This window comes from Ursus maritimus, unplaced genomic scaffold, assembly GCF_017311325.1.
Source record: "Ursus maritimus isolate PB19 unplaced genomic scaffold, ASM1731132v1 scaffold_1, whole genome shotgun sequence".
NCBI classification, from domain to species: domain Eukaryota; kingdom Metazoa; phylum Chordata; class Mammalia; order Carnivora; family Ursidae; genus Ursus; species Ursus maritimus.
This window is the reverse complement of record NW_024423343.1, coordinates 39,434,069-39,446,871: the sequence shown is the minus strand read 5'-3', so window position 1 is coordinate 39,446,871 and position 12,803 is coordinate 39,434,069. Positions and strand designations below refer to the sequence as shown.

The following is a 12,803-nucleotide window of genomic DNA, read 5'->3' as shown; positions in this document are numbered from 1 at the left end:
TTTCCTTTCAGTTTTTCTTTACTCATTAGTAAGCCAAAGGTAGAGTGTTGATAGAATGTGCACATACCAAAAAGTGAAATAAAGGCAATTAAATTAGTTTTCTGCAGCACTTCTACTCTTCTGGTCAGAACAAAATACATATTCAGGTTCAAGCTATGGAAAATGAATTGTGTACTTTTTGTGATTCTGAGTATGAGTTCGATGTTTTTATATTTGCATTTAAACTTTTTATACAAAATAAAAATTAACATTAAAATCCATTTGCTAATAATTTATTGTGGTTCTTAAACCTAAGATAATATTAAATAGCAAATACAAACCTATGATGAGTTGACAGATACTGGGAAAGAAAAAATGCTTTATATTTTAGTACTATTAAAGGTACTTTTTTCCTGCTTTTAGAACATTTTCATTTTGCTTTGGGACCCACAAATAAGAACTCCCTTTTCTTATTTAAATAGGAAAACCACTCCTATTGCAATCTTTCCCTTGAATATCTTCAGCCTACTAAAGAGCTTTGCAAGAATTCTGATGTTCTCTCTTTTCAAATTTTATTTTTAACGAACTTTGTGAGGGATATGATTGAGAAGTATATGATTATATTGCACATAAACATAAGTTCCAACATTCCCAACTCCCTAGGTTTTGGATTCCTTTAACAACATTTCAAGGAAATCCAGGTTTTACAACCTTGTTGACTGTATATAACCTTAAGTGAAGGCTTCAATTAACTAACACAACTGACTGATGATACTACTCAATCATGATCAAACCAACACACTGAAACCTGAATTCTGGATGTGTGACATCCATTAATAAATTCCATTTAATCAAGCTTTATATTTCATTCTCTCAGACAATGCTTCCACATACTCACATGTTCCCCATTCTTGCTGATACAGATTAGCCACTCTTTCCCTGTCTTAGCTGACTCCTCCCTGTGTAGACTTATACTAGGGTTGCTGTTTTGAGATCAACTTCTCCTTACGGGTTTAGACTTTAGAGGAATAGGAGATGGGGCTTGGGGAGTGGTGACCCTGAAGATAAAGGCATCTCCTTGTAAGGCAAATTATAATCATGAAAGTCTTTTATACAGAGGAAGGTTGAGTCCTTCATTAGGAAGGGAAGCTGATTTGGTCAGATAGCTTCAGGAAGATTTATAGCTTCACGTTTCTACCTTTGTTTCTGTTTGCCCAAATACTAACCCCATGTCTCAGGGTTTCATTCCTTCCCCACATTTTCCCTTAACTTAGTATAAGAAATCAAGTGGTAATATAGACTTGTTTAGTACAACACTACTCAAGGAGACTCTGGCCCTGATTCTAAAATATCCTGCCTGTAATTCTAGAAGACAAGAGATTCCATCAAGTTGGCATAGAGGCTTTCTGATTTTACGCCAGTTATGACTTTAGGACTTCAATTTAGCTTTTTATTTGTGTATACTTTCAAGGGTCTTTGACACTAGCCTCCTCCCAAATCACAACCTTTGTAATCATTAACTGTGATGCCACCTCCTGCCATTGTTTACCAGGGCCCCATCTCCCTTTACAAATAAGTTACCTACGTATTCCTCAACTATGTTAACAACTGAATGTCAAAATTCCATTATGAAGGTCTGGCCACTCCAAATACCAGTGAAATTCCCAGAATGATAAAAATAGTACACTCTGTATAAAATACACACATACTATATAAATTAAAAGCTGATAAAGAAGAAACCAGAATAAAAATACTACATCATTTCAAAAGAAGATAGGAAAGAGTAAGTAAAGTTATAGGAACAGATATGACAATAAAAAATAATTATCAAGATGGGAGAATTCAACCCAATATTTCCTTAATTAAAGGGATAAAGCACTTGAATTGAAAGTCATAATCGTAAAAAAAAAAAAGACAAAAACAAGAAGTTTCAAATAATGAGCCACAGTAATTTATTTTTCTTTTATAATCTAAAATTATTTTCACTAAAAATTTAACATTGACAAACTAAAATCCTATTCAAATACTGAGTTCTATGAATTCATAATTATAGGTAATTGCTTTGAAATATTTAAAATATTTTACATCATCATGCTTTAATATGCAAATACTTTCGAGTGTTTATCTATTTTTAACTCTATAAAGTATATCCAAATAAGTTACTTACTATAGTAACCATGTGGCAGAAAACAGAAAATCTTAATCAAGCTTTACAAATAATTCAGTTGGTATTGTTCTCATTTTAATTTTTCTAAGAATGCTGAGTGATAAAAGCAATCTGAAGTATAATAATATTTTCAATAATAGTTACTGTCTCTCTAATGGATCTTTAAGTATAGCTTTATACAAAATGATTAAAATAATATTTTATAGTAAAAGTTAAATGGATGAAAATGGTGTAATTAAACCAATGGCTATAAATTAAGTAATTTTAAAAGATAAAATCATATGTAAACCATTTGGAAAGTCACTACTAAATCACTTCATTTGAAAAGACATTGCTGACAGCTTAAGAATGTTAGAGATTTGATATCAGAAGCCTCCTTGATCATAAGAGCAAAAAAATATGTTACAGAGTAAAGTTATTTTTAAATACATTATAATACATGTATTTAACAACATGTATTTTCCAAGGAAACACACAGAAAATAGCTGGATATTTCCTATATATTAAATAATTTATTTCTAATTTTTATCAGTGACCTTTACTACAAAGTGTCCATCAGGAAATAAAACTGTTCTCTGATGAAAATGTAAGTGAAAGGTAGATGACTATAAAGTTTGGTGAACATGAGACACAAAAACAGAACCTTAGTTTCTTTTCTAAATTGCCTTGTATATGAGACATTATTTCTCATCACCATTTAAAGTAATGCAGGAAAAATATGTAGATTTAAGTGAGAAATTAAAACTATGTAATAACTGGGTTTCACTGAATGTAATCCCTGTATTGATTCTTATATTTACCTTAGGATAAGATCCCTGAGGCTGTTTCATGTTGTCTTCTCTGTGCATCTGATAGCTCTCTTTCACTGAGGTAAGCCATACTTCTTCCATTATGCACTAAGATTGGAACAGAATTGTATTATGAACTTAACAACAGTAGGAAACGATGAAAGCAACATTAGCTCAGAGACTGATATGTTAGGTTAAAATACTTCCACTTCCCCATGTCACTAAATATATTGCAATTTGAATTCTTAACCTAGGTTTTAGCATAGATATTGTGGGGATCACACTGAATCTGTACTCCATTGAACACTTCCTCACACTTTCCAATCCCCCTGTTTCTGTAATTTGTTACCTAATCGTTGAATCTCTTACAATCTTTCAGCCTCTTGGAATGAAAAGACTGTCCACTCCATCTCTATTATCTTGCTTTCCTAACTTCTCAATACACATGTATTAAGCACAAGTTTTTGCCACAAGAACTGTTCTAGTCACTGCGCCAAAATATTTTGCTTAAGTCATCTCCATTAAATCCTTACAGCAATTATAGGAACTGATATGATTAATATACCCATTTCACAGGGAAAGAACATGAGACCTTGAAACAATTTAAGAAGTTTACCCAAACTAACAGAAAGGCTTATTTAATACTAAAGTCCAAGAAAAGATGAATAGAGTTCATTTTCTGATTATGCTTTTTCTGCCTCTTCTCTGAGAAAAAATTAAGATTTCATAACTTTCTTGTACATCCATGGGTTTATCTGTTCAAAATTCTATTCCATGTTTTCATTGGTGTTGATGAGAAGAAACAGGGGATAAGATCTGTCAGTAAAAACCCAGTGGGATTTTCAGCTAAAGCCTGCCTGACATTCAAGAGGAGCAAAGGTTACCAATTGCCTCTCCTATCATAATTCACAAGGAGACACTTACTACTAGACTCACCCAAGACCGAACTCTAGGGAATTTACAGTTCATAGGAAAATATTTTCTCCTAATGATTCATGTTTCAAACTGAGTAGAAAAATGATGGTGAGGCAATTAATGCAAACCACATGGTGCAGTTTTAGAAAGTAAAATCACAAAGAACATAAAAAAAAAAAACTAGCTTTCTCAGTAATCTGAACAGTCATAATTTTTGTTTTAAAAATGCTTAATAAAAATTAACACACTAGAGCTAATAAATTCTATGAAGATTATTTACTGTGGACCTCTAAAGAGTCAGTAGCCTTTCCTTGTAAAGATGCTTAAAAGAGGACTGAGAATTTATATTTAATATAAGCAAATTATTGTGGAGAATCAGTATTTTTAGGATAGAAAATAATGGAAAAATTATGTAAAAACATGGTAGTAATTTTGAATATGAAATATCAGTGTCAAATCAAAATGTAAATTTATATATAATTATATTTATATATATATTTTCTAGTTCAGTCTCCTAAGGGACTCTAGAAGCAATAATGCTTTAGTAGCAATGTATATCTCAAGTTCCCAGATTTGGGCTCTAATTATCATTTTATCTTAAAAGTAATAGAGCTACTTGCAGGAATGTCTGATTCTAGGTCTGAAGAAGCAAGGTATAATATGAGTCTGAACCATCCTGTTGTATAAGAAAATAAGGAAACAAATGGGAGTTGTATCAAAAGGACAGAGAAGCCAGATTAAAGCTGGGTCCACAGACAAAAGTGAGTTAAGTTGAATTAGCACGTTTAAGAAAGACTGTTATTGACAGAAACACTTCATACGTAAGATTAAATTGCTCTATAAAAAATTCAAAATAGTAAAAGCAAAAAGCAAAACAAAAAGCCTATTTGCCACAATTTTAAGTAACTATACTTACTCTCAAAATTGATAGATAAAAGGAAAGATTTATGCATTAACCCTGTTTCACAATAGAGAATGTATAGTCCTACTTAATCAGAGAAAGATCTTTCTAACAGAATGACAACAATTAAATTTAAAAAGAATGATAGAATTAGAAAATCACCATTTTGTAATCCCAATGAAATAACTGATTTGACAATAATCATCACTGGTCCTAAACAAGTTTCTAAAAGACTGATGAGATACCATGCATTTGTGTTATAACAAAGCATCACTCCATAGATTACTTGTTCACAATGAATTTTCATTACCTTGCATCAGTGATCAGTCTTACCATCACTCAACCGGATGTTACATACCTGCTGACATCTTCTAATACGAAGTTCGTAGGACCAGTTCTGAAGTATGTTTCCAAGAAATGCTTAACCTGAATCTATTCAAATCTCTTAGATCTAACTTTCTAGTTAGTAATTCCAGTAGTGAATGAAAAATTCATGTAAAAATGCTCAAATTAGAAGGTGGGTCATTCTAGGAGCTCTTCAACAAGTCAGTACCATAGAGGAAATAAAGGGTGTGGGTGTGTGTGTGTGTGTATGTGCGCGCACACGCGTTTGGCCATGAGTGTTTGTATGGGTGCTGTCTTTTAAACTGAAGTGACATAAAAGACGTACCAACCAAGTGAAATGCATGATTCCTGGTGAATACTGATCAAATGAAACCAGCATAAAAGACATTTGGTAAACTGGGTAAATAAATGTGACTAAGGCCAGATTTTAGATGGTTAGGTAATTATTTATTTTGCTAGGCCTGATGACATAGTGGTTATGTTAGGAAAATGATCTTACTTTGTACAGATGCCAACTGAATTATTTATGTCTGATCTGATATGTTTTACAGTTTTATCCTATTTCAAACACTTCAGTAAAAGCATAAATAGATGGATCAAATATATCAAAATTAATTATTAACAGTGCTAAATCTTACTGAGGAGATATGGGTATTCTTTGCTTTTCTGTATGTCCTACATATGTATTACAAAAAAGCAAAAACTCATTAACCACACAAAAATTACACTGTAGTCAATCTGGCAGTTATGCCTCAATATAAAACTGAAATTGAAATCTGGTCACTCATTTTATTTATACATCATAGTCTAAGATCAAGCTCACCCTAAATCACACTAATAAAGCCAAATTTGTGGAAATGGGTACCTAAGGACAAACCAGAAACCTTGCTGATTCTTTTAAGGTATCCTACTCACACCTTAATGATTAGGAAAACTCAAGGATTCTTGTTAACATGCTAACTACCTGTTTCTGAGTTTAGGGGTAGAATGTCTACATTTTTTTTCTGGCTTTCTAAGTAATCACAGATCATTCATAGCTCAATTTAATACTCTGTCACCTTGAGAGGCTGATAACTTGACTTTGAAGAAGTAAGCTTATGAAATAGAGATGGACATTATGAGATAGAGTATACGGATTGTAGGCAGAAATGTTAGAATCCCTATTCTGATTTTGATGACTCTCTAAGGATAGTTTTGCATCTGTAAAGAGGCACCAGTTTTGGGTATGTACTGTGGAAGAGAGAGTGAGTGCCAAATGGAAAAACAGCATAAGGGTGCGTGGTACAAAAGAAGGCAAGAGAAACAAACCAAAAACAAATCTTTCCTGTGACACAGTCCTGCTGTAGCCAGCCCTTTATGTCATACCTATATACAGTTCAAAACAGTCCAGGATGTTTCCTAAGAACAGTATTTTGTTTTTGAAAGATAACGAATGCTGAAATTCTAGTATCTTTCTTGACCCTTAATTGGCTTTACCTTACTTATGTCTTATAGTTACTTGGGTCTGAATATATATTGCACTTTGAAAAACCTTGATCTTTGAGGAGGAAAAAATGAGTTCTAGCATGGCATCAAAACTGGTGGCTCCAAATTCAGAATCATTCAGATTAATATATTATTTCTTGTCAAAAACATTTTAAGGCTTAGAAAACACCTTCAATTTGTTTTTTAATTCGCTAATACAACCTTCATCCTGTCTGTAACACATACTCCTAGAATTGTTCCTTAGGGAATCTGACAATCTTAGCAGGTAAATGTGTAATTATAACCAGTGTAAAAAGCAGAAGATTTTCTAAATGCCCATAAATTGATGTATTTTTAATGTCAGAGCTGAGGCACTAGCAGTTCTGTAGAATTTACAGATTTAAGTGTTAAGAGTGTTGACATTTTCTAGTGCATGCCAGTATTTTTATTCATTCATCCTGAGTGATTATAGAATCTTATAAAAATTCATATACATTCCTTGCTTGGGCAAAAGATAAACAATCTTCTCTTATTTTGTATATTATCATCAACAATGATAGCTTTATTTGAGAATGTTTATTTTACAGAAAGATATTCACATATTAGAATGCATTTGTATTTATGAAATGAATCTGCACTATTTCACAACTCAGAAATTTAGTTGGTTATTAAAACTGGTTAAAAAAATAGAAAACAACTGCTTTACTTAACTTTTTACCATGCATCTACTATGTTCTCAGAACTGAGAGTCAGTCGTTGATGCAAACCAAAGTGGTATCGTGTGCAGGATTTGAGGGCTAAGATTAACTTTGAGGGACTCAAGCAGAGATTCCCGTGTGTTTCCAAGGTTTCAGTTCATTTTTAAGAAGGCTTAGGAGATAACATAATAAGGGCCAAGAACTTCTGCTTTCAAAATCCTGGCAATACTACTAAGAGATATAACCTTATACTTCATCAAAGAGGAAGGTTCCCTGGACTCTTGTAAAGAATTAGGCAGGTTTGTAATGCTGGGTAATTATGAGTATGCAGACCCAATAAAATTTCTCATCCTCAAACAGTATGTATGCTGCTGGTTATTGAGATTAAAAAGAAGGTTTAGCCAATAGAAACACAAACTCTGAAATGAAAAAGTCAATAGAGAAACATAAAAGATGTAAAACTGAGAAAATAAATGTAAACCCACAACTAGATATGTCAACAAATAAATCTGAGAATCTAAGTGTTAGATGCATGCAATGATTAAAACAAACCCTACAACTCAGATTGTAGTGCCTGGAAAAAGACATTTGAAAATGTAATTTCAACAGAATGTATACAATGTAACAATATAGCCAAATACAGTGATTGTAGAAATTAAAAGAGGGGCATCTAAGCATTTTTGGGAGAGAGGAAGTGAGGAAAAAGCTGATTCTTAAAAGGCAAGAAGAGATGATCCATGTTTACAAAGGATGGAAAGGAAATCCAAGAATTATTGTTACCAAAGTCAGATGCATCAAAGAATATAATGTATCTTATGGAAACTACCCATTATTTGGTACTGAAGAACTATACATTATACAGGGGAAAATGGTAATAAGAAGACTTAGGCTATGGCTACAATGCTGATCTTGAAAAGCATGGTTATTTTAGGAAATTTAAACTATCCTCTCTGAAATAAGGAGATTTTAAGGGACTATAGACACTTGGCCACTCTTCCAGAAGTTGGAGAATATAAATTTCAGGAGGAAAAAACTGGATTCGTGAGGAATAATGATTATTACACTGAAGGCAAGAGATAACAATATCTAAGCTAGGGCACTGAGGGCAGGCAACTTTCAAGGGGCTGCGTGTGTGTGTGTGCGCGCATGGAAAAGATGTAACAGATTATCTTCATAGGTGGAGATATATATACTTATATATATAAATTTAGGTGAAGTTTCACATAACATACAATTAGCTATTTTAAAGAGTACAGTTTAGTCATATTTAATGTATTCACAATGTTAATCACCAGCTCTAAATTTTATGCCATAAAAACACCTTGTACAGTTAGTAATCACTTCTCATTCTCCCTTTCTCCTATCCCTTGGTAACCTATAATCTGCTTTCTCTTTCTATGGGTTTGCCTAATCTAAATATATCATGTCAGAAATCATACAATATGTGACTTTTTCGGTCTGGCTTCTCTGACTTAGCATAATATTGTCAAGGTTAATCTAAGCTATAGTACACATCCACAGTTTGCTCCTTTTTATGACTGAAGAGTAGTCCATTGTATGTATGTACCAAAATGTGTTTATCCATTTATTCACTGATGGACATAGAGGTTGTTTTGACTTCTCATTATTATAAACAATGCTGCTATAAATATTTGTATACAAACTTTTGTGTGGACATGTTTGCATGGAATTATTGAATCATATGGTAATTCCACGTTTAATTCTTTGAAGAACCACCAAACTAAATGTCTTCTACAGTGGCTGCACCCTTTATATCCCCACTAGCAATGTACAGGGGTTCAAAGTTCACATCCTCACCAACGCTTATTTTCCATTTGTTTAAATTAAAGCCATCATAGTGGGTATGGAGTGACATCCCATCACGGTTTTGATTTGCATCTTTTAATGACCAATGATGTTGAACATCTTTCATACTCTGATTGACTACTTTTAATATATATTTAATATTTATATGATATATAAGTATATATTATATTTTTGGAGGAAATGTCTATTTAAGACTTTTCCCCAGTTTTTAATTGGGTTGTCTTTTTTATTAGGTTATAAGTGTTCTTTATGTCTTCTGGATATTAAATTCTTATCAGTTATGATTTATAGATATTTGTAGCAATTATTTAGGTTGTCTCTCCACATTCTTGATAACGTTCATTGATATACAAATGTTTTTAATTTGAATGAGGTTCTATTTATCTAGTTTTGTTGTTGTTATTGCTTATATGTTTAGCATCAAAACTAAGAATCCATTTCCAAATCTAAAGTCATGAACAGTGGCCTCTATGTTTCCTTCTAATAGCTTCCCCGATTTTGTGTTAATTTTTGTACATGGAGTGAGATTGGGTTAATTTCTGGATTCTCAATTCTATTACACCAGTCTATACGTCTCTCTTTATGCCAGTACTATACTTAGTTTTAATTAGTGTAGTCTCATTGTAAATTTTGAAATTGGTAAATATGAGTCCTTCCACTTTGGTTTTATTTTTCAAGATTGTTTTGAATACTTGGGGTCTTTTGCAATTCCACTTGATTTTGAAGATAAACTTTTCTATTTCTGCAAAAGATGTCACTGGAATTTTGATAGAGATTGCACTGAATCCATAGATCTCTTTGATGAAAATACTGTCAATTTAGTATTAAATTTTTCAATGCATGAATATGGTATGCTATGTCTTTCCATTTAATTAGGTTTTCTTTAATTTCTTCAGAATGCTTTGTAGTTTTCAGCATACAAATCCTTCACCTACTTGATTAAATTTATCCCTGGGTATTTTATTCTTTTGGATATTATCATAAGTGAAAATGTTTTCTTAATTTCCTTTTTTCGATTGTTCATTGCTGCTATAGAGAAACAAAGCCAATTTTTATGTGCAGAGAGCTTTATAAGATATATATTTAAAGCACCTATTAGTTGGGATTAAGGAGGACACTTGTGATAAGCACTGGCTATTACATGTAAGTGGTGAATCACTAAATTCTACTCCTGAAACCAATATTACACTATATGTTAACTTGAATTTAAGTAATGTCTTAAATAAAATAAAATTGCTACAGAGTAATAACAAATAAGAGGCAGTTTTGAGCCTAAATACATATAAATATTTCCAGCCTTACCAAAGAGCACAAGACTGGTGACGGGGTCCCTCCCGAGCACACAGCGTTTGGTCCAGAACAGGCTGCCTCGCGCCTGGCCAGGCCTCGGGGGATAGGCTCCGCTGCAAAGAGAGTCTTAGGGAGGCAGAAGTCGAGGAATTCACGAGCACTGAGGTTTCCTTAATAGGTGGTGTGAGCCAATCTCCTCATGAACAAATCTAAGAGGGGAGAGGACTGCCCCACAGCACCCACGCACTTCTCGAGCCAGGACTCTCCCGCCAGCACCGGGAGAACTGCCCCGACTACGAGATCCCGCGATATTAGGCTTCTGGGAAGTGTAGTCCTGGCTGCAGAGCCTAGGGCCTGATTTCACCGTCCCGGAAGCTTCCTGGGATAACCAGCAACGCAACGACATCCTTTCCCCTGACCCTCCATCCACCTTTCACTTACTTCGCTCACATCCCTTAAGTCACACAGCACACTTGTGGACCCAAAATGTTCCATGTTTTTGTTTTTTCTTTTTTAATTGCTTTGCTTTGTTTGTTGTTGTTGTTGTTGTTGTTGTTGTTGTATTTGTTTTTTAATTTAGGGGAAAAAAAGATTTATTCAATATAAAATGTAATTCTCACAATAGTGGAAACATTAACCCAATTCACAGATGAGAAAAATCAAGGCCCAGAGAGCTAGTAAAAGGGCTTGAATATAAACTCAGATCTACCCAATTCAAACTCTATTGCACTATGTGGCACATTTAATTTTACCTTTGCTTAACTCTGTCAACTTTGTTTTATTCCACAAATAGATGTCCTTGATCTCAGGTGGCTATGTGTGTATGATTCAACACAACCTAGATGAGGGGAGGGGAGGGCTTGATGTATGCATGATGAGGAAGATATTAGTGAGAACTTGAGAATTAAACTGCACCTATGTTACCAAGGGTATACTTTATACTGTGTACAGTGAAGAGGCATTAAAATGTTATACAGAGGAATGACATAATAGATTTGAATTTTAAAAAATCATTCCAGTAGCAAATCAAGAAAACAAAAACAGTATTAAATGAGGGCAAAACTGGCAGAAACAGACCAGTTAGGAAGGTCTGGTTTTCAGGAGGTGGGAGAAGGGTATTGGCATGAACTAGATATCAATGGTGTCAATGAATGTTTCTGAGAGGCTGAACTTACAGAAATGATGAAAGATAAAGGGGAGAAGAACATCAAGGATGGCATCCAGGAATTTTACTTGGTTCATTCAGGGGACAAAGTTGTTCAATTCACTGAAAATGCAACAGGAAGAGAATTATGTTCATATTTTGTCTAAAGCCCAGGAAAAAACATAGATTGTTTCTTGAATTTAGACAGACTGCGGCATTGGGTCTGAATACTCACTTGAGAAATCTAGAAAGCAAGCAAAGTCCTGACGGCTTTATTGGCAGCCGGAAAAGCATGGCAGCATCTGCCCAGTGTCTCAGGAATTATAAGATCAACGGGCAGGGAGTGTTATCAGAGAAGAGATGCGGGCCAGCCGGGATGAAGCAGCATAGTGGGATAGCCCTGGGACACCCAACAGGAAAACGTACAAGGTGAGAGTAGAGAACATGGAGGGCCTTGAGGGATTCCCAGGACAGAGGACAAACATTGCAGACAAGAACCTTTCTGGTAAAGGGTGTGAGTTCTGGTGAGAAGACTGAGTTTGGACAGCAGGATTATCTGATCACACCCCTTTGTCCACTTGGAAAGCAGCCTGCAGCAGTTGCAGACTTCCAGGGAGAAGCAGCCTGAACTGGGAGAAGGGAAAACATTAACTGAAGTATGGTGCTTCAAAAAAAAACTTATGTATTGTCCAGTTATTAAACTTCCATATTGATGTTGACATAATAAATCATAGGACTCTTACCTAAGAAGTAACTACGTATGGATACCAGAGTGTTTAGCAAGGCAGAGATTACTCTAACTGGGTAAAGTCAAAAGAAAAAGAGGGAGAAAGACTCCAATTGAGCTTTGATCAAAACTTTGCTCAGTGCATTTTTAGCATGTCTGTTACAACAATGTAGCCCTTGGTTAGCTCTGCATCTTTACTTTTCAGTACGCTTCAGATGTATACGAGGCCCTCTTTGGGTTACTTAAATACCCCCAAACTCTTTCTTCCAATGGAATATTCACATAGATTGTTACCTTGGCTAGGAATGCTCTTTCCCTGGTGTCCTACATGGTTGGCCCCATCTGAAAATTCAGTATCACATTAGAGCTTGGATCCTTGAAATGTCTTTTCCTAGCTCCTATCACATAGATCAATGGATAGATGAAGGGAAAGACGGAAAGAGAAAGACTACTTACAGCCTCCTTCATTTTCATATAGCCTGTCACATTTTGTAATTTCATGTTTGTCTCTTTGTTTGCTGTATACCTTCTCTGGTGGACTGTAAAACTCACGAGAAA

The 12,803-nt window shown here is 34.3% G+C and overlaps 1 pseudogene; it reads right to left on the bottom strand.

The window, feature by feature from the left end:
- The window catches only part of LOC103659936, a 74,295-nt pseudogene extending 63,515 nt beyond the window's left edge, over positions 1–10,780 (bottom strand).
- Between the last annotated feature and the right edge of the window lie 2,023 nt (positions 10,781–12,803).